This window comes from Sus scrofa, chromosome 1 (genome assembly GCF_054392235.1).
Source record: "Sus scrofa isolate SSC_HxYL_T2T_F1_AM1 chromosome 1, Sscrofa_HxYL_maternal_Yorkshire_Landrace_v2.0, whole genome shotgun sequence".
Taxonomy (NCBI): Eukaryota; Metazoa; Chordata; class Mammalia; order Artiodactyla; family Suidae; genus Sus; species Sus scrofa.
The window spans coordinates 278,896,684-278,920,124 of NC_139383.1; the positions used below are offsets into that span (position 1 = coordinate 278,896,684).

Sequence of the window (23,441 nt, forward strand, 5' to 3'; positions counted from 1 at the left end):
ACTTCAGGACTGGCATTGTTCCTGTATCACTGCATAGGTGTAAGCAATCTCTGGGTGGGTAATGCCACCAAACAAAAGCAACACCTTCAAAGTCTCTCTCAGTGACTAGAAGCAGCCAGACACTCAAACTGCCAGTCCTGAATTACGGCCTCTGAATGGTGAGGGCTTCACATTTCACTGATCAGGGCACAGCCCAATCAGAAGACAAACCCCTGCACTGCCAGGGACCAGCAAATCCGCTTTCTTCCAGTGTGCACATGACTGAATGTGCTTCTGTCCATCATCTGGGTCATATATAGTTCAATGCGAGCTGAGCAGACAGGGCTGCAAGGAAATCTGGCGCGGTTCAATACCTCGTCTAGCCTGGGTTCCAGTATCCAATTTTTTTTTTTTTTTTTTTTTTTAAATGACAAACTCATTTCTCTACCGGGACAGGATGCTGTGCTGGCTGGAAGTTCCATTTCTACAGCAAGAATCCTATCTGGAAACACAGAAGTTGTCCTCTAAGCCACAGCAGCTCGAACTTTTTTGATTGTTGTTGCTGCTTTCTCCCATCACCCCCACCCCCTTTTGACAAAGATCCAACTGTAAAAAGTCTTACGTAACAGTTCAGGACTACTTCGGTTCTTTTACTGGGTAAGCACTTTCAAATTTTTTTTTTTTAACTAAAACCATTTTAACATTGAATCTGTTGAGAGGCTTGACTAAAATCTTTTTAAGTAATTTGTGTGGTGAAATACTGTCAGTGGATTTTTGAGTCTCATTTCTGCACGTGCTCCTTTGTTCTCAGAACAGAAGCTTTTTATACACACCCCATAACGCAGCTGGAGAGAGTTATGAAGTCAGTTATTATAAGGAACACAAAGGTTGCTTTGCATTCTTTGCCTTTAGATAATTAATTTTGTATTTGTTTTCTTGAAACAAAGTACTAAAGGAGGGAAAAACTGAATAAACAAAAGAATAAACTATTGGAGAATCTAGCAAAGTTTGAAGTTTTTACCACCTTTTCTATCTGTAGTTTTGTGTGGCCAAACACTTGTGCTGCCTGGGGCGGTGGGGGTAGAGGCAAGCGTAGACAGAGAGGAACTAAGCCAGACATGGACAAAGGCATGAGCCAAAACCAGACAGTCCTGGCCGTTCGATAGGCCAGCAGTGGGTGAGACAGGTCAGCCAGCTGCAGGGGCGGGAGAAGGGGGGAAAGGGGCATGGATGTGTGAGGTGCTCATGCGTGCGATCGTGACTAGATTCTGAAACTGCCAGCCATTTTCCCAGCTATGCTTTGTGCAATCTAAAGGAATGCATCTCCTCTGAGGCAGTCTTGCCAGAGCCCAGTGATAGCGAGGAGTGTGATAAATACCACAACATACGGAATCAGAAAATACTGGGATCTGGGGTGGGCAAGAGGGAATGCAGAGGGTGTGGAAATTTTTTAGTGATCTGGAATGTGTTGAGTGACAGGAAGTGCCCCAAGCTCTCCCCCCTCAACTCTTCTCAGTCGCGCCTGCTTTTGTCTAACTCTTGTAATCTACACACTACTGCTTACAAAGCTGTCTGAGTTTAAGACAAAAAGAAACATAAAAGGCTCTCGTTCCATAGTACCTGTGATATGGAAGGAATGTAAAAAGCATGGCCCTTTAAGCCTGTGGACATTTTTTCAGGTATACAGGAGAAAGATAATGTAACAATTTTCTAAGGATAGATGAAAATTATGAATTATAGCCCAGCTTCCAAATCTAATTTTTAAAATCCTGATTCTGCTATACTTAATAAATGCTTAAGTTGGCTCCTAATTTGAAGGAGGCTTATTTATTTCATTAATATATTGCATATGAAGTTGTTTCTCTTTTCTTTGTATAAATTTGGACTTTGGCAGAAAAAAACTGCAAATAAGTAGAATGCACTGAAAAAAAAAGATTTTTCCCTTTTGATGGTTGGAAAGTATTTTAAAGGGGTGGTTTTTCCGAAAAAGCAGTTCTCGCGCTCTCTCATTTTTGCATGTATGCTATAAAGATAACTTTATGCCATTATAAATGTAAGGTAGAAAACTTTTGACAGAAAATAATAGTGATCTAAGTGAAAAACAACTTAGCATTTTCTCAAACTTCCATATTATCAACAGAAACACTAAAACTTGAGAGCAAAGCGGCCAAAGAGCTGAATGGCTAACTCTACTTCTGGAAGATGAAATGGAAAATTAAGTGTGAATAAAATGATGCTTGGGAATGTTTCTATGTCCTACCACAAAGGATGTTAGTGGTCAGCCCAGGAGTTAATCTTTCCTAGCGTGGCTCTGAGCCTTCATGCCGAGCAGACGTTATTCACATGACGATTCGAAAAGTCCATTCATATATCTCACTACCTGGATTTGAATAGAAACCAGACAGCAATTCTTTAGTTCCAGCCACCATTCGCCCCACTGGACAATAGCGATTTGTTAGCACAGAGTCACAGGCTGTGGGACACAAAGCTTGGAGCTGCAGAAAGATGGGGGATTCAGAGAACAGGAAATTACAGGCCTGATGCACTCCTGGCAGCTCTGGGAATACAAAAAAAAAAAAAGAAAGAAAGAAAGAAAAAAAAAAGGCAACACAGTGATGCCATGTTTAAGAGCTACTTCTAGCTTTCTTAACCACCTCCAATGTCATAAAAGCTCTATTGTTGGAGTACATAAAGTCACGAGTCCCATGTGCTCTCTTTTCTCACTACAGGGAACTTCATTCAATGCCCTGGCATAGTCAGAAAAATCAAAAGCACTCAGAGTTGATTAGTTGTGAGCTCTGACAGAAAGGAGAGGAGCATTTTACAACTAAATGTCAGAAAAATATGCTACTTAGTAACACAAGTGACACATAATAAAGTTAATATATTTTACAAATTATTCCATAAGACCACATAATCCAAATGAAACCAAATCTATCAAGACTCCAGGGAAACAAGTTTTTCTTCAAAATATCACATAAAACCTATTACTTCATTCCACTGAAAGTTTCCTCAGAGGATACACATTAATTTAAAAACTAATCTTACACAGAGTATTTCTGAGTTCTGAGTTGTATTTTCCAAAACAAAGAACTAAAATAAAAGCCCTGGAGATTTATTTGACACATTAGAAAGGAAAACTACATTTTCTTTTGTCAGTTATTTAATTACTATAGCTCCCTGGCTAAATTTAGAAACTGCCTCTACTTCCCTCTCTTTCCATGTAAAAAAATAAAATTAATGGACATTCTAGGTAAGGGGAGAAGGATCATTCTCCAGTCTCATCAAGCAGAGGAAAACAGTACATGGGTTCCTATCCACGCCCTCACGCTGCAGCCTGAGCACCAACGGGCCAGGATGGTGTCCATTTCAACAGAAGGAGACCCTGCATAAGAAAGTTGTAAATGGTTTTGTTCTTCTGTCTGCCTTCTGTGAACCATTAGCAAACACAAGTCCCAAATGATATCATAGCTAAAATATCAAATGAGATCATGAATGATAAAAAGTGCTTTGGAAATGTGAACAGTTCTATTTGAGCCCATGGCTTTAAATAAATACATGCCAAATTTTAAGTTGCCAAAAAACCAATCAACAACTTACTGGCTTTCCTCAAATTCTATTATTACTCATCAAATGCAAGCATCAATTACTATCTCAAACTGTGCTATGGTCACAGGCGGCTATTTTTAAGTTGAATTTAAATTAATCAAAATTAAATAAAATTTAAAATTTAGTTCCTCAGTCCCAAGAATAACATTCAAGCACTCGATAGCCCTATGTAACTAGTGGCTGGCTATCAAACTGGACAGCACATATATAGCCCATCTCCACCACTGCAGAAAGTTCTATTGGACAGTAAGGACCTAAATCATGTTTCTATCCAGTACACACCTGTCTTCAACTGCATATCCAGCTGGACATGAAGGAAACTAATCTCTAAGCAAAAAATACAATGATGAGACGGTAAGGTAGCTAGCACCATGATACTTGAGAGATCTCTTAAAAAGCATTTTGAAACCAAAGGTTTCCTCTTTTACCTTGGTCAGTAATAAAGAGGTTATGAAGACTCTTAAGACAGAACTGACAGACAGGTAGCAGTGGCCAGAGTAATTAAAATGCTCCAGAATGGCAGTTAGTGTCCAAAAAAAAATTACTTCCTAAACAAATGAGGTAGCTAATTCTATAGTTTCCTTAACAGAAAGAATCACTGTCATGGACAATACGGAACAGCAAAAAGGACCTTGAAGTTACTCAGACCTGGGTTGATTACCAGGATCCACTTTACTAACTAGATGATGTTAGGCAAATTAATTCACCTCTCTGAGATTTAGTATCCTTCTCTGCAAAATGCAAACCATATCCACCCTGCAGGATGCATGAAAACACACATAAGAAAGTATATAAAGCATCTAGTAAGGTCCCAGGCAAATAATAGAGATTCCTTTTAAAAAGGATAGCTATTATTTATTATATTTTTCCCGTTAAATCTTCATTATGTGACTCCTTATAGACACAAGGCAAACCTTCATGAATAAGTATCCTAAAATACTAATGCTGGCCATGTCTGTAATTCAACTGGAATAAAATGGAAATATCTGCCAAAACAATCTCATGCCAGACTTGGCTCAAATAATCAGTAGAGTCCCTATGTGTTCAGTATCTTATATTTATGGATCTGGGATTAGGTTTTACACAGAAGGACTATGTTCTACAGCTACAAAGCGAACTCCACCAAGGGATGCATACACATTGTTAAGTGAATACAAAGTAATGGTTTCCAAATATTGGGAACCTGATGCCTGTTTAAAAAAATGGAAATGGTGTATTTTAGAAATGCAGTGATAAGAAGCCTCATTCTCCCTTGTTGAGATGACTGAAGCACACAGAAAAACTGTAGATAGAAATCTTTAAAAGAAATGCTGAATTGAAGCCTTTTTTTAAAGGAACACTTTAAAATAATTTAGATTATAATCATAATAGTAATAAACTGGCAAAATATCCAATGCCTTATGGCCTTCAATTATTGTGAATTTTACTTATGATCAAGACTGGATGCAATTAAGCAGTGCCTCCACAAGGCTTTAGTGATTAAAAAAAAAAAAAAATCTAAGTGACTTCCATCATGACAACATGTCTTATCTTCTAAATCTACCATCAAATAAATCAGACATGATAAATGTAAAAATGAAGTTCTTCAATCTGAATCCTATTTTCAACCCCTCCTATGCCTGCTAGGTGCAAGAAACTGGGTCTTAGGGTCAAGTGGACATGGGCTGGAATCCTGACTTATTTACTACGTGATCTTGAATAAGTCACTTCCTCTCTTTGTCTCAGACTCTTCATGTATAAAATATGAATATTAATGCCTTCCTGCCAGTCATTTTAAGGTTCAAGGATCATATATACAAAAGATCTTGAACTGCTCCTGGTACGCAGAAAACACTCAGGAAATGTCAATTCTGTGAAAACACAGTAAGGGCTTGAAGTCCAATTTGTTGTCTTGAGACTCTCCCTAAACACAGAGAATAGAAATAGAAAGGTTCCAGGCTACTTTATAGCACAGGCAATTCTTTGTTTAAACTTGATAAAAGCTGTTAACCCTGCATGAAGAATTTCACAAATCTTAGAAACACAGATATTAAACGAGTGAATATATAGGAGTTCCCACTGTGGCTCAGCAGGTTAAGAATCTAATATAGTCTCCCTGAGGGTGTGGGTTTGATCCCTGGCCTCGCCACAAGCTGTGGTCTAGGTTGCAGATGCAGCTCAGACCCAGAGTTGCTTGGCTGTGGTACAGGCCAGCAGCCGCAGCTCTAATTTGACCCCTAGCCTGGGAACTTCCATATGCCACAGGAGCAGCCCTAAAAAGAAAAAAAAAAAAAAAAATCAAGAAATAATATTTCCTGAAGACTTCTTGGAATAGGATTTCTACTGATTCTTTTGGTGATTAAGACAAAAGTTCTAATATCACTCATGACTGAGAAAACTAAAATATAGCCTCCTGCAGGTATGGGAAAGAAAATTCACATCTTTTAAAATAAAAACCACAGAATTCTTGGGCAGGATCTGTACTACATCTGTAGCTTCATTTCGAAATGGAAAATAGTCTAGCAGAAACTAGAAATAGTAGATGTTTCTTAATGATGATGGCAAATCAGTGAAAAATGTTGAACATGCCACAAAATCTTCCTGAGTATGGAAAGCAATAAATTTTCCAAAGCAAACAGCAGAACTACATATAAGGGAGATAACACAGTATAGTGTGAAATCTGAAAAGGTAGGTTCATATCCCAGAGGCTGGATGCATTAGATATGACATGAAATTTTAGCTGTGCCACTATTTAGCTAGGTGACTTTTAACAAGTCACTTCAGAGTCTTAGTTACCAGTGTGGTCCAAAAAACACATCTATACCAGAGGCTAAAGGACAGACAGCACTAAGAGGTAAGGAATTTCGATTTGCCAGCCAGTATTCAATTTCTGTCTCTACAAACCTAGCTACTATAAAATGTTTTACAATACTGCTTAAGCAGATTAGACAACAGATAGAATGACTGATAGAGATGGATTAATCAATCTGCCTGCAAGAATTTCCACAGATGCCATCAGCATTGATGAAAGAAATCACAAAAGGTTATCTGAAGAAAGCCTCCTTAGCAGGTATTTCCAGGTTTTTCTGAATGCTGACCAAGTATCCCTCTTTTCTCTACTCACTCATCCAACAAATATTAAGTTCCTAATACGTATCATGCAGAGTGCTAGATCTAGATTGAATGATGAACAAAACAGATAAAGAAGCTGCCCTCAGGGAGCTGATAAGCTATAGACTGAGATAACCATGGCAAGAAACCATATCATTTAAAAAATGGTAGGGACCTGAGTTCAGAAACTTTGAGAATTCATTCAATAATTTGGGGAAACTGCCCTGCCATTTGTTGAAGCCGAACTAGCATATGCTCCGTAAGAATACTAAAGATACACTCTCAGCTCAATTTGATTCAAGCAAAGAGATATGCTACACTACAAGATCTTATTGGATTTTAAGCTATTAAGGAAACAAAATACCTTCAAACACATAGAGTGGTTTCATGGTGACCATTACTCAGCTCTGCAGCAAACCACTATCTCATACAAAACTCAGTCTCCTTTTGAAAGATGATTAAGAATAAGATAATTTCTGGAGAGGATGGTGTTAAAGGGGATCTGAGCATAGAATGACAATCCGGGAGCAGACCATGATACAATGGAGCACTAAATGTGATACATATGATTACAAGGCTAGCTAGTACTCAATCCATGACTCAGGTGGCTCTTAGCAACCGAGAATATTAGGGACATGGATGATAAAGACAAAGAGAAGACAGGGTGAGAGTCACAATTGGGCTTCCATAGCAATTCATCATACAAACAAAACCATGTCTAGGGGGTATCTAAAAATTAACATCTCTTCCAATCAGAGTTCACTCTGTTGTCATAGGACTATATAAAGAAGTTGCTGTTAACAATAAAGTACATCCATGTACCACAATGGCACAAAGTTATCTCCACAGAACCTGAGGCTCCCAGGATGCAAATCCCAATCAAGACCTTCTCATTCTAGTTCCTTGATAGAGAACTTGGGTTTCCACAAAGATTTTTTTTTCCCCTCAGTAGTCAGGACCCAATCAATATCATGTGTCTTTGCTTTTTTTGTTCACTGAATATCAAAGTCAAATGGAAAAGAGATCTAGCAAATGTACTCAGAACAAAGTAGACAATAAAAAAAAAAAAAAAAAAGAGGATCCCAACCTGGTCATCTGTTACCATGACCTAGATTTTGTCCGAAGTATCTTCATTTGGCTTTCTAACAGCATTACATTTTGTCAGGCTCACTTCTATGTACAAGTCTATATTACTAGAACAGACAATCTCTTCTTGGCCACTTACAAGCTTACAGGTATATAGTTCATTCTTTCAAAAGTTATCTATTGAATGCTTAGTAAATGCCAATCCCTGTTCTATGCACTAAATATACAATAGCAAACAAAAGTCCTGTTCTTCAGCTTTGTAGTTACAAAGACTTAAATCAAGTCTCAGTTTAAGCATTCACTGACTATGTGACCCTAGACAAATCTGCTTCTCTGAACCTTAGGTACCTCCTCTAGGAGGAAAAAGGGAGAAAATAATACCTCTTCAAAGAACTGCTGGGAAAATTATGTTTGTTGTTGTCTAGTATAGTGGCTAGAATACCACAGATGCTTGCCAAATGACAGCTAAAGTTTATAAGTAGTAGGTATTATATTTATCCATCTTGCTTTCATACCAATGTAGATGAGAATCATCCTAGTTTTTTGTTTTAATAACAGGTTTCAAAGGCTTAAGTGTATTTAAAATATCTGTTTCAGGTGTTCAGAGCTAAGCAGAGTAAGAACCATTAATGGATGAACTGCTACTTTTGATTATCGAAAAGCTTCTGGCTAAACATGTTAAATACAAGATAGGAATATATAAGAAAAATACCTTCAAGTTAGGATATTAATGGTGAAATGGGTCATTGCACTCACTGATTTCAAAGGGTAGGGGGCTTTACCTCTAGTAGTACTACTACGTCAGCCAATTTAATCAGAAATTAATTGTACAGAAGAAACATAAATAAAAGGTTTGGATTCTCAAGTCCACCATACCACTGAGCAGGGCAAAGAAAAGTATGTACTTCCTCTAAAGGTCATTATAGGAGTCTCATAGAGAAAGAAATGTCTCTGAAAGAAAATTCCTGGTTGTAGTGATATACTCTATCAAATAACTTATCTTTTTCATCTTATAAAAACATTATGCTTACTGAAGATGAACTGGGAAGCATACAAAAAATATGAAGACGAAAAGTTATTCATAATCAAAAAAGGTTATTTATCATCCTACTATTAAAGATAACCGTGATCCATATTTAGTAAATTTTCCCCTAGTCATACTTTGTAGTTATCTATCAGTGGTGTTTAAAACACTGGGAATTTTTCTGTCATTATATACATAACACCTGATCTATATAAAAAATTTGGATAATAAAAACAAAGAAAATCTGTCACCTCTAATCCCACTCAGAAAATTCTTATTAATATCTTTGTGTAGTTTATATATAATGGAATCAATTCTTTATAAATAATTTTATATTCTAATTTGTTCACTTATAAGCATTTTATAAAGTCTGTCAAAATGACTTTTTTTTTTAAGATACCCAGGTGATTTACAGTTATTTTCTATTAGAAATAATACTGTGGTGAACATATTTATACAGAAATCACTGTCCACATTTCTGCTAATTTTTTTAGTCTGACCAATTTACACTTCTGCTAACAGGAACTGATAGTGCTAGTCTCACCCCAAGCTCATAAACATTGAAAATGTGCTATACATAATTAGCAGGTACCCAAATATAATAAGGTTTCCATTTCTTCAATAATGAAAAAGGAAGAGTTTTAAAGAAAAACCCGAAGTGAAATAAGGACAAGAAAAAGAATCTCCCTAGTAAGGTAAACTATACGTCCCTGAAAATGTGAGGCAGTTGATAGAAATCTTGGAAACCTTCCAACAGGACACAAGGAAGTTCAACATTAGGCTCTAAAAATCTCAGAACTAAAAACAAATCAAATCAAATTAAATCAAAACACTTGTCTTGTGGATGTGTTCGTTACTTGGAAACAATAACATGAATCAAGAATCAGTGCCACCTTTGGGAGAAAAAGGACGTGGAAAAACATGTTGATAAATTAAGATGCACAAAAATCCGTATTTTCACATCTGAATCATTTTCAAATTGTAGGAGTAAGCAAAGATTCTTAAATATGGATATAAATTTTGGGTTCCCAAGAATAATAGAAAATTCTATAAATTCTTATCAAGGCTAGAAGATAACCAAGAATATCACTTATTCAAGGAAGCTTTATTGAATGACAACTTTATTTCAGGAACTTTTACATATAAGAAGAGATCCAAAGTCATTAAGAAGAGATCTTTCCTCAAAAAGCTTACATTTCATATGCTTCACAATCCGGCCCTCTTATGTCACATTTGCCCTGCCTAATTATTGAAATATCAAATATTTGGGGCCATGGCTAGAAAAAGGAAAACCTTTCAGGACACTGTTCTGAATGATCAACTTAAAAATCGAAATTTCTTGAGAGAGGAAAAAAAAAAACCCCAAGTCAATACAACCCAATTGAACAGAATCTACTTACATGGCCTCATAACACTACAAAGTAATGTTTACTCAAGTACCTATAGCCAAGAGGAATTCAAATACTGATAGGAAGAGAAAAAACCTCTAACTTTCCAAAGAATAACTAATAAAATTATTATCATTTTTTCATTTCTTTGAATTTTCCCTATAAATCCTGCTTAATTTCAGTCCAAGATTTTTCCTTAAGATAATATCCCAGGTTTCCTGCCAATATTTGAGGATATATATACCCTATAGAAGAGAAATTGTCACAGTAACTGTATGCCCGAGAAATGAAAGCTGAACAGCTCAGTGTGAAAGGTCAGATTTCTAGTAAAGCTTTGTATCTGCTAAGACTTGGATACCTATATATTACCTAATGTTTCAAAATAATACACACTCTTCAAATAATAACGAATAATATCAAGGGTCTACTACGTGTCAGATCCTGTGCAATGTATTTCTAAACATGTCATATAATAATCACAACCCCCAAAGAATCCAATACTATTATTAGCACCTTTTTGGGGTGACCTATTGCCACAGCTGTGGCAACACCAGAGCCTTAACCTGCTGCACCACAGCAGCAGAAACTGCTAGCATCTATTTTATTGATGAAGATATTGAAACTTGGAAAGCTTGTCCACTGTCATAACTGCTAGGTAACAGAAGAGTCCAGATCTGGACACAGATGACTGGCTCCTGGGGACCTGCTCAGTACACTACAGCAGTTTGACCTTTCTATGGTTTGGTGAGACATTTTCCTCCCTTTAAGACTTTTCCTGTCAAAGACGAGATAATTTTTCTGCTTCTAACTTTGAAAAGAACTAGTTTCCAAGATCACAAGAATATGGGACAGTATTTTACATAAGATGAAAATAGAGACTTCTGAATGTCAGCAAGTATACAGTCTTAATTATGCATGGAACTTTTAAAAATAGCTAGATATTATTTATTTTTTAGGCTTCAAGTCTCCAGAAAAAGTAGACAGAACTTCATAATCTCTTTTTAAATTTTACTCAACTATAAACATAGTTGAGTTAGTTATAAATATAGTCTAATTCAGAGAAATACATTCAGTGTTTGCTAAAATACACCAGTGCCCACTGCACCAATGCCCTATGCTAATATTTTAACATTGTTTTAAAGGATATATAACATCTTAAAAGAAAGGCATTTCTGGATTATTACATATGCATGTGAAAGCCCTTTGTAAATAATAAGGCAAAATTATCATTAACGTTATTTTAAGACCTATTCTGTCTTAGAAGTTCCTAGAAATTCGTGGTTGCCTTTGATAACAGATAACTAGAATCCAACAAGTAAGATCCTTAATTTGGGGCAGATAGTAAAATGTAGAGAAAAAAGCACAAAGAGTTAGATAACATGGGTTTAATCAAAGCTTAATGACTAAATTTCTAAATTCTCTGAGCCTCAGGTGCCTCAGCTATAAAATGGGAAAATCCTCAATTCCTCATACAGCCAAATGACTGTATTAAATGATAAAGTGTTTAATGCTCAACACAGAGTAGTATTCAATTATTATTAGTTCTCTTCCCTTTTGGGAGTTTGTTGTTTTTTGTTTTTTGTTTTTTTTTCTTTTTAAGAGCAAGAGTTCCAAATTTGCTGGCAGACAGGCCCTATATAAAAGTAAGGATTGGAGGAGTTCCTGCCGTGGCTCAGTGGTTAATGAATCTGACCAGCATCCATGAGGATGCAGGTTCGATTCCTGGCCTTGCTCAGTGGATTAAGGATCCGGTGTTGCTGTGAGCTGTGGTGTAGGTCGCAGACGTGGCTTGGATCCCGAGTTGCTGTGGCTGTGGTGCAGGCCAGCAACTGCAGCTCTGACTCAACCCCTAGCCTGAGAACCTCCATATGCCGTGAGTGTGGCCCTAGAAGCAAAAAAAAATAAAAAATAAAAAAATAAGGATTGTATTGCCCCATACTTGTGGCTGAAAACCAACTGGATTTCTAGATTTGGAATTGGTCTTTTGTTATTCACTCAGTCAGATACTTTATCAAATGTTTAATAACAGTACAATTTATTTATTCAGAGTCACTGAGCACCTGCCTTATAGTAAGCTAAGCACAAAAATGCCTTAAACCTTCCCAAAAGGAGCTCACAATCTAGTAGTAGAAACAAACCTAAAACAGATAACATGGTGGTCTAGGCGCTAGAATAAAGGAAAGCCCAGGATTACGGAAGCTAAAAGAAAAAGAATTCAACCTGCTAAGGGGAATACGACTAGGAGGAGGAATATCTGAGATGAGTCTTGACAGACAAATAGAATTTATAGAAAACTAAAGCACTGACATAAAAGACCAAGTTGTATACTCAAGAAATCACATGTACAATGTGGCTGGAGCTCAAGAGAAGGCAGATAAGTTAGGATAGGAGCTTCCTTCATCAGGCTCAAACAGTGAAATTCATTCCAACCCAATGTAGTAATTCACTAACCTTGTGTAAAGAGGGTGACTTTGGTCCCATTTGACTGCCTAATATGTTAGTTTCCCCTCAATCTAAGCTAGCTTAAAAAAAAGAAACAAAACAAAAACAAAAAATAACACAGGGAGTTCCCATCGTGGCTCAGCGGAAATGAATCTGACTAGAACCCATGAGGATGCAAGTTCAATCCCTGGCCTCGCTTAGTGGGTTAAGGATCTGCCATTGCTGTGAGCTGTGGGGTAGGTTGCAGACATGGCTTGGATCCCAAGTTGCTGTGGCTATGGCGTAGGCCAGCAGCTACAGCTCCAATTTGACCCCTAGACTGGGAACTTATGTGTGCCTGAGGGGGTGGCCCTAAAAAGACAAAAAACGCAAAAACCCACCACCACATACTTGGTTTTGTGATAGGTACATGCACTCTACACACCAGCCATTTTTCATCCATCATCAGAAGATACTACTTGATAAATCAAAGAAATTCGCTCAAATGAGTAATTACTGAATTACGTATTATAGCTACTCAAGATATACAAACTTTTCTGGCAGACTTTTACTTTGTTGACCTATAGGATTGAATATATAACAGGCCCTTATTAAATACTTACTGAGTTCAATTACATAAGTGAGAGGAAGAAACCTTTAAGGTACCCTATGTTAAAAGGCCAGCTGGAATAAAGACTTTAAAATAAAGCAATTTCCCCATCTTTTTTTCCCTCAGCCTTCCCCTCACACAGCTTTGGTCAGCATATTTAAGCTTTTTTGCTTGTCTGTTCAACAGACTATTTCTAGTTTTTGAGAAAAAGCCTAAAAATCTAGGAAATGAGAAATCTGTACTTTATTACCAAATTATTACATTCTGACATATTAACTCTGTTAGTGCCAGACAGAGGCAGCTGACATATAGAGTTAACCTCACTAAAAGTCATGATTCCTTCATGATTCAGTGTCAACAAATTCTGACTGGGAACATGAAATAGTATGATCAAGAGAAAATTAAGATGGATCATGTGAAGCATGTATATAGTTTGGAAACATTAAGAAGGATGTGACTTAGGAATGAGTGTATCTGAGCCCCACAGTGAAAGCCCTTGTCAGGTTAAAGCATTTAGATTGTATCTAATGGTAGTCAGGGTATCAAGTTTTTAAGCAAAGTCAAGTCTGCATTTAGCCACTGGGTAGAAGATGAACTGGGCAAGACTGGAGGCCAGGAGAACACATGCGCTATTGCAGTCATTCAGGTTAAAAGATGATGGTTTTGACCACAATGGCAGCAATAAAGATTCAAAGGCTATCACATGCTACAACCTAGATCGACCTTGAGGGTATTATGTTAAGTGATATAAGCCAGTCACAAAAAGACAAATACTGTATGATTCTACTTACATGGAGTATCTAAGGCAGTCAAACTCAAAGAAACAGAAAGTAGAATGGTGTTACTAAGGGAAGAAGGGGAAAAGGGGAGTTGTTTAATGGATACAGAGTTTGTTTTCCAAGATGAAAAAGCTCTGGTGCTCTGTTGATCAATAATGTGAACATACTTAACACTACTGAACTGTACATTTTTTAAAAGTTAAGACACTAAATTTAATATTATGTGTTTTTTACCACAATTTTAAGATGCAAAGGGGAGGCCAGGGTTGTTTTATTTTGACATTTTGCTCTATTCAACCTCTGAGCAATTCTCTTGCTATTTTACTGAACTGCAAAATAAGCAGGACTAAATGAAATTTGATTTGCAGGGCATCAAAGTTCCACATGGCCTCAAGTATCTTACTCTATTATTTGTCATGCTACTTAACATTTCCATCATTAAAAAAATGTTTGAGCATGCTTAAAATATTGCTGAAAAATAACAACTGAAAACGTGAGAAGCACTAAACAGAATAAAAAGTGAAACCCCACCAAATATCTCACAACCCTACTCTTGACCCAAAGCATGGCTGGTTTGCTATGACTCCTTCCAGCTCTTTACTGTAAGTTTTTTAAAGTCATCATTTAAGGCCACTCTTCAGTGACTAAAAAGTCATTAATTAGAAATCATCTTTTAACACACAAGTTCTTGAGCCCTTCTGCTTCCCCTCAAAAAATTTTTTTCATCCAGAGTATATGGAGGTTCCCAGGCTAGGGGTCCAATCAGAGCTGTAGCCACTGGCCTATACCACAGCCAGAGCAACGCGGGATCCAAGCTGCGTCTGCAACTACAGCTCATGGCAATGCTGGATGCCTAACCCACTGAGCGAGGACAGGGATGGAACCTGCATCCTCATGGATACTAGTTGGGTTCATTAACCGCTGAAACACGATGAGAACTCCTCAAACTTTTAAACCAAGCTTTTCCCAGCTTTTTTAAAAAATTATTTTTGTTTGTTCAAATGTAAAATTACAGTAAAGCACACTCATCTCAAATGTACAGTTCAGTGAATTTTTACCAAGTGACCACACTTGTGAAACCAATACCCAAATCAAGATACAGAATAGTACTAGTACCTCAGAAACCTCTTTTGTGCCCCCTCTCAGTCATTAAATCTTCTCAGCAGAGGTAACCTTTATTCTAACTTCTATCACCACAGATTAGTTTAGGCTATTTTGAATTTTATGTAAAAGTAGTCACATGTTATATAATCAATCTTTTGTGTCTGGCTTCTTTTTGCTCAACATTTTGTATGCTGCTGCAGATGGCTGTACTTTTCCATATCACTGACACAGATTATTCCATTTTACAGATTATAGCACAATTCATTTTTGCATTCTACTGTTGACAGATACTTATCATTTCCACTTTAGTTACTTCCAGTTTGGGACTATTACAAATGATGCTGCTATGAACATTTTGTTTGTTTGTTGTCTTTTTAGGGCCGCACCCTGGGCATATAGAGGTTCCCAGGCTGGGGGTTAAATTGGAGCTGCAGCTGCCAGCCTACACCACAGCCACAGCAACGTGGGATCCGAGCCTCGTCTGCAACCTACACCACACACAGCTCATGGCAATGCCAGATCCTTAACCCACTGGGCAAGACCAGGGATTGAACCCACATCCTCATGGATACTAGTTGGGTTTGTTAACCACTGAGCCATGATGGGAACTCCTAAACATTCTTACAGTCTCTGTCTTTCGGTACACAATTTATCCATTTTTGTTAAGTATATGCCTAGAAATAGAATTGCTTATGTTCAACTTTCAGATACTACTGAAGAGTTTTCAAATGTTTGTACCAATTTACATTCTACTTCTGCTAGCAGAGGTTGAGTATTACACAGTTGTTCTCTCCAACACTTTATATAGTCAGTTGTTTTAGTTTGTTTGCTATCTTAAATTTAGCCATTCTGTTGGGTGTGTAGTAGTATATAATTTTAAATTTTTTCCATCCATCTGACATCTAGTGATACTAAGTACCTTGGGCCAGAGTGATAGATATTTGTGAGGGACACTTAATAAATCTTAGTGACCAACAAACTGAGGAGAAAGAAGAGAAAACCTAGAATGATAGAAAAGGAAAAGATATTTAGGGAAGGAAGAAGGGAAAGAAAACATATTCATTTCTGAAACCATTAGATTTGAGTTTGCCAATGGGAGTGGGTGAGATGCAAGGTTCACGAGCTGGCTGCAACTACTGAGACTCAACAGGACATATGAAGGTTCTCATGTTAAAAGATAATTTAAAACAAACGGAAGTCTCCACAACACCATATCTTAGGTAGTGAAGAAAAACAAATTTACAATCCAAAAGCAAAGCAAAATAAAGATACATTAAAGGATAGTATTTCAAAAATAGAAATTAAAAATAGTGACGCGTCCCAGCAAACTGAAGTAAAGAAAAGGTCAAAGCCTTAATAAAAAACAAGATCACTAAGTTCTAGGATTTCAGGAAGACAATCAGATAAGAACCTCCTGTGTTCAGACAAGAAGATCATATTTGACACCTATCAAGTTTTCCTATTACGGGAACATGAAGAAAAAGAAACAAGAAGGCTCACAACTAATCAACAAACTATGTGAGGTTAAAGATGAAAAACATATCTGGAGTTAGGCTCTGTCTTCTGAGATTCACCTCATCATTGGAATATCTATAGCTAATTACTGCTTTCCATTAAACATTATGTGATATCAAGAGCTTGGGGTCTGAAGATAGGCAAACCTATATTCAAATCGTCACTCCATCCCTCCTTAGTTTTTGACTCTAAGTAAGTGATCATCTTCAGCTTTAGTTTTCTCATATCCAGAATGAGAACACTAATTATCCAAAGAAGTACTGTGAACATTAAGTGAGATAATACAAAGTACTTAGCACAATGCCTAACCCATAGTAAGTGCTCCATAAGTGTTAATATCATCATCTGCAAAATGGGACCAGTTCATATATCCGTAAGATTAAAAAGAAGTAAAATGACATGTAGAATACCTAGCTTTAAGAGGCACTCAAATGTAGACATCATTATTAGCCCCACTTTTAAGGAACTCTGTATCATTCAACGTCAAACAGCATAAAATGGTATAGTGCACTGATGAAGAATACAACAGGGGAATTCCCTTGTGGCGCAGCAGGCTAAGGATCTGGTGTTGTCACTGCAGCAACTCAGGTTGCTGCTGTGGCACAGGTTTAATCCCAGGCTTGGAATGTCCACATACTGCAGGTACAGTCAAAAATAAAAGGATCTGAAAGTCGTGAGTTCAAATCCTGACTCTGCCACTTACTAGCTATGTGATCTTGGGCAAGTTATCTACCTTACTTTTGCCTTCTTGTTTCCATCTATAAAATGAGAAAAATAATAGGAGCTCCCGTTGTGGCTCAGCAGAAATGAATCTGACTAGTATCCATGAGGATGCAGGTTTGATCTCTGGCCTCGCTCAGTGGGTCAAGGATCCAGCATTGCCATGAGTTATGGTGTAGATCACAGACACACCTTGGATTCCTCATTCCTGTGGCTGTGGCATAGGCCAGTGGCTACAGCTCCAATTCAACCCCTAGCCTGGGATCCTCCATATACCGCGGGTATGGCTGTAACAAGCCAAAAAATTGAAGGGAAAAAAAAAAAAAAAAGTATCTCATTGGACTGTTACAAGGATTAAACAATGCTTCTTTTAAGTACTTTATATACAACGCTCTAAAAACAAAACCTGGAACATAAGTACTATGTAAGTCTTAGCTGTTATTATTTTAATAGCAGCAGTACACATTTTGTCTGAGACTGTCTGGCATCAAAGAAATGGGGAAACAGGAGTTCCCGTTGTGGCTCAGCGGTAACTAACTTAACTAGTATCCATGAAGATATGGGTTAGATCCCTGGCCCTGCTCCTGTGTTTCTGTGAGCTGAGGTGTAGGTCACAGACACGGCTCAGATCCCGCAATGCTATGGCTGTGGTGTAGCCAATGGCTACAGCTCTGATTCGACCCCTAGCCTGGGAACCTCCATATGCTATGGGTTGGGCCCTAAAAAGACAAAAACAAAAACAAACAAACAAACAAAAACAAACAACAAAGAAGAAGAAGAAAGAAAGAAATTCCTATCCTTGTTCCTGGGTCATGAGGTAAATCCTGCTGACAAGTTTTTATAGCTGACTCACAAAATGAACAAAATACTGAACTGCATCAACAAATAAAATCAATTAATTGTAATTTACCTGTTTATTATGAGTCTGTGCCTCCTACTACTATGGGCTTCTTGAAAAAAGAGCTTATTCATCACTAGAATCTAGCACATTGCCTGATACACACAGAAGGTGTTTAATAAATGATGGCTAAATCTACAAGATAGGTGCTTTAGCCAACTAAGCCACAGAGCCAGCTAATGATGGCTAAATCCAGTCATTAAGCACCTCCCCCTTATGAAAGGTACTATGTTAGGTGCCAGAGAGCCCAAAATGATCCACTTATGTTGATGCCAAAATATTTCAGCCTACTTTAAAATTAAACAAGGCCGGATTTGGTTAAGGAGCTACAGCTGCAGCTGCAATCACACGTGCTCTCATTCCAGACTTACTCCCAACAGCAAGGCTGCTGAAGCAAATCAAACATTTCTCTCAAATGATGGAGAGCCTCTTCCTATGCAGCTCTGGTGTGCTGTTCTTTATCCTCAGCAAAGGAGGAAAACTCCAGAATATCTGGTCATAAAAACATGATGTTAGCAAGAGCAGGTGCTGAGTAAGCCTGGTACACTTCCAAACAAGTCTTACCATCTAGAATTCTGAATTGAGGATGCCAGACTCAAGAACATCTGGATTTGCTCCTCTGGCTTTGAGCTTTCTCTGAGAGGCCAGGAAAAAGTATGCTGTTGCCAGTATGTGTATGTGTAATTGCATACTCCAATACTGTACTTTGAAGAAGAGTCCAAGACTTGGCAAATGAATGGAATGTAGCACATGGAACTTCCTGAATAGAGAACTGTGCAAAGGGAAGGGTTTCCTCGTAAAACATAAACCAGGCAAGGTGTGAACTGCCCCTCTATGTCTCATTTTGGAAAAATTCATCCAGGAGAATAAATACTCAGGAGTTAGTGGGGATGGGGCTGGGATGAGGGTGGGGAAGAAATGCTCAGAAGCATGTGAGAGGCAAAACAGCAAGTTTATCAAACAACAATACTCTATTCCCCTTCCCCCAATGAGAGAAATATATGTGATTATAATTTGGTACATGCAGGAAAAAAATATCAAGCTGTGGACTCTGGCAGGCAGACAGTGTTGAAATTTAACAGTGTAAGCTTTGGCAGCTGCACTATGTACTCTAAAATTCTTACATCATTATTCTGGTAAGGGCCCTGTACCAAGTTGGCCTGGGTTCTAATGTGGTTTGGAAAGAGAATTTCTCGCCGTTTTAAAAAAGATGACCTACAAATAGCCTTTTTCGTACAACAGGGAAGTATTTCCCATTATCCTATATTTTGTTTTAAAGGACAAAGTCATATTGCCAAGGTATTAATAAAGTGTTAGAACCAATTCTGAGATTTTAAAGGCCACTCAATTCAAGCTCTAAAAAGACATCTGAAATAACAGTAATGAATGTCTCAAACTAGTGATTATCCTTTCGTGGTAATAAAGAGTCGGTTACAAAGATGCTGATTATCTTCATATTTATACTCTGACACTGGTGGCTTAGGTATCCTTTAGGGGCCAAGAATGGGGGGCCCTCTCTAACTTCAGCCATGAGAACCTGGACAAGTTACTTGACCTCAGATCCTCAGTGTCCTCAAATGCTAAATGAAATAGTAACATCACTCTACAAGATAGTTCTCATAATACCAAGTACATGGCAAATTCTCAGTAAGTATTAGATATGCTTATGAAAGTTAGAACCTTTAAAACTGGTGTTTAATTATAACTTAATAGAGCTAAGTGGTCTGACATTTCTCCACTCAGATTCTAGAATGAAAAGAATTTACATATAAGCTGATTTTAAGATGGAGACCAGCTTTGAGTTCCTGCTGTGGCACAATGGGATCAGTACCTCTGCAGCACCAGGATGCAGTTCGATCCCTGGCCTAGCACTGTCAGTTACAGGATCCGGCATTGCCACAGTTGGAGCGTAGGTCACAACTGTGGATCAGATCTGAATCCTGGCCCAGGGAACTCTATACACAGTGGGGCAGCCAAAAAAAAAAAAAAAAAAAAAAAAAAAAAAAAAATCAAGACTGGCTTTGTCCTCTTTCAACAAGTGATATCACAAAAACAAGACTTCATTCTCCTCTCCAATAACATCCAACAAAAACACAAAATTCCGAATCTAAAAAATGATAGGTTAAAGGAGACAGAGGGGAAAAAAAAAAAAAAAAAAACTTGAGCTCTCATAAATTAGATATAAATCTGACATATTTAGAGTGATAGGATTTTTTTCTTTCATTATTTATCATGAAACTTTTCAAATTTTCATAAAAAGTGATAACTAAAATAAACTATCACTTATATTCAACAATGATCAAGATTTTCACACTTGCTTCAGAAAAGATTATTACTATTTTACTTTTTGAGGTATAATCTACATATGGTAAGGTGGACAAATCTTAAATAAGTTCAGTTAATTTTTGCACATGTATACATACATGTAACCACCATCCAGAACAAAATTATAGAACATTTATAGCAGCCCAGCTTTCCTTGTGACCTTCTCCCTCACAACATATCTATTATTCTGAACTCAGAGAACATTATTCTTCACTTATTAGATTTTCCTTTTATATCACTAATAATTGGATCTAGGCTTTACTTTTCTGTTTTCTTAAATAGTTTGCCAAAGTCTATTTTCTATTATTTCTACGCATGTATGGCTACACTGATCTCGTAAAACAGAAAAAATTTATGCAAGACTCAGTAGTAGCAAAGGACCTAAAAACCATAGTTAAAAAAAATCTACATATTTAGAATGCTCACAAGCCCCCCCAACATTTTAAAGGGGGCAGAAGACAGAATGCTAGCATCAAAGAGACCAAAAGGAAAAGCGGAATTCATTTTGGATTAAATAGATCCTAAAGAAAACTGGACAGTTTTCTTTTTAACAAGAAAGTCTATAATCAGTACTTTGAAGAAAATATTCAGCTGAAAATTTAAGCCCTTCATATGTTGATTTTTATTGCCTGTGTCTTAATAAACCTCACCCCAATTATACTCTCTTTAAAGTTCACAACCATTTTAAGGCTATGCTTTCATGCTTAGAAGCTAACATTCTTTCTAAATGAGCCATATCCCTACACAATCTCAGATCCAGTACACACACAAATTTAAAGAGTGCCCTAATCAACAGCTTTTTCATGGAGTAAAGTCCTATGATTGATATATACCTATCACCACCCTTCAGTAACTGTAGAATTTAGTATATCAATCAAATGACATAACCTAGTTAAACGATATGTTTAGTAATATGCACCATTATTAATACATTCATGTGACTGGACAACATATGACTATAAATTACTTTGGTACACGCAAACCAAGCAATTCTAGGGTAAACTGGACAACAGTGGAGTGGGATAAAAATATCTTGGTGCAGTGACATATACAATAACCACTACCTTATGAGAAAAGTTGTTGGAAGCATTAACTAAGATAACACAAAAAAAGGGTGTGATTTTTCTCACCTCCTCAGCACTCCTCACCCCCTTAGATTTACACAGACTAAGGTGTGATTTGACAGAAACACCCTCTCCTCCCCTCCACATCCTAGAGCAGGACAAATAAAGATTTCACTTCTACTAGACAGAATCTTCAAAAATTCATTTGCATAACCAAGTATCTCTCAAAGAGTTAAGAAGGGCACTTTGAAAGAAATTCCTTTAGTCATTTTGCTTTGATATAACTTAGACAGAACTCCACTGTGGAAATAAAAATGTGAGGAGGTAGTCAGAAAGCCCCCAAAAAAGAGCTCCAATCCTAAGTACTTCTTAACATAGCTGAGGGCACACCAGGAAGCAAAGATACCCAATTTGCATGTGGCTTACAAAGATCTGACAACTAGTCTCCCTTCTCTACCCAGACCTCAAGTTTCCACTCATGATGTTAGTGAAGTATTTATGGTTAGTCCCTTATAGAGATGTTATCTTTAAATAATCTTTTTATATAGACAGTACGAAAATTGAGCAATTATCATAACTAGCTGTTTCTGATCACTGTTTATTTTGGAGACATAAATAATCCCCATAAAGCTACTGGCTTTATTGTAACTGATATCTTATGGAGGATGCTTTGATCTTCAAATTGATTTATTAAGTTGTAAACTAACTACTTTTATGTTAAAAGGATTAGCAAGCTGGACTTTCACAACTTTCTTTCATCTGCCTTCATCCAAAAATTAAAGTAGTATCAGAGTTCCCACTGAGGCTCAGCCCTAACAAACCCAACTGGTATTCATAAGGACATGGGTTAGATCCCTGGCCTCTCTCAGAGGGTTGGGGATCTGGCATTGCTGTGAGTTGTGGTGTAAGTCGCAGATGCAGCTCGGATTCGTGGTTGCTGTGGCTATGGTATAGGCTGGCAACTACAGCTCCAATTCAACCGATAGCCTGAGAGCTTCTGTATGCCCTGGGTGAAGCCTTAAAAAGCAAAAATAAATGAATAAATAAATAAATAAAAATAAAATATTACCAACTCAAATCAGCAACTCCTCCCCAATTATCTTAGCACAGAACCACCTCTCAGGAGCCAAAAGGGACACTACTTGATCATCCTTAGCACTATCGAGTTCCCGTCATGGCTCAGTGGTTAACGAATCTGACTAGGAACCATGAGGTTGCGGGTTCAATCCCTGGCCTTGCTCAGTGGTTTAAGGATACAGTGTTGCAGTGAGCTGTGGTGTAGGTTGCAGACGCAACTCAGATCCTGCATTGCTGTGGCTCTGGCACAGGCTGGCAGCTACAGCTCCAATTGGACCCCTAGCCTGGGAACTTCCATATGCCATGGGAGCGGCCCTAGAAAAGGCAGAAAGACAAAAAAAAAAAAAAAAAAAAAATTCAACCTTAGCAGTATGAACAAAAATGTTCATATTTTCCATTGCTTTTTCAATTTAGGAGCTGAAAGTAAAACATCTGACAACCCTCCCTCACCAAAGTAGATGCATACTGCAACTTACAGAATAGACAGATTATAGGGTAATTAGTCACATCTCAAAAGGAAATATTCAGTTTATTTTTAAAACTAATTTAATTAAATCATTTCACTTACATTCTGTTTAGATAAACAATGAATTAAGTTTAATTCACTGTTATTAAATGTTTAAATAAACATTTATCAAGGGCCTGATATATATCTGAACAAAATGTCTGTTTTTCCTATGTTTACATTAAGCGGAAAAGATCAGCCGTGCATACAACTCTAATACAAGGTACACCGTGAGAAATGCTATAG

At 37.4% G+C, this 23,441-nt stretch overlaps 1 protein-coding gene and 1 long non-coding RNA gene across 8 annotated transcripts in view; one reads left to right on the top strand and one right to left on the bottom strand.

Annotated features, from left to right (window-relative positions):
* NR6A1 (nuclear receptor subfamily 6 group A member 1) overlaps positions 1 to 23,441 on the bottom strand; it is a 245,479-nt gene that overhangs the window by 135,906 nt on the left and 86,132 nt on the right.
* The window catches only part of LOC110256222 (uncharacterized), a 106,188-nt gene continuing 83,067 nt past the window's right edge, over positions 321 to 23,441 (top strand). For all 4 annotated transcript variants that reach the window (XR_014827752.1, XR_014827760.1, XR_014827757.1 and 1 more), the window contains exon 1: positions 321 to 636. This is a non-coding gene — a long non-coding RNA (uncharacterized LOC110256222). The remainder of the gene's footprint in view (positions 637 to 23,441) is intronic.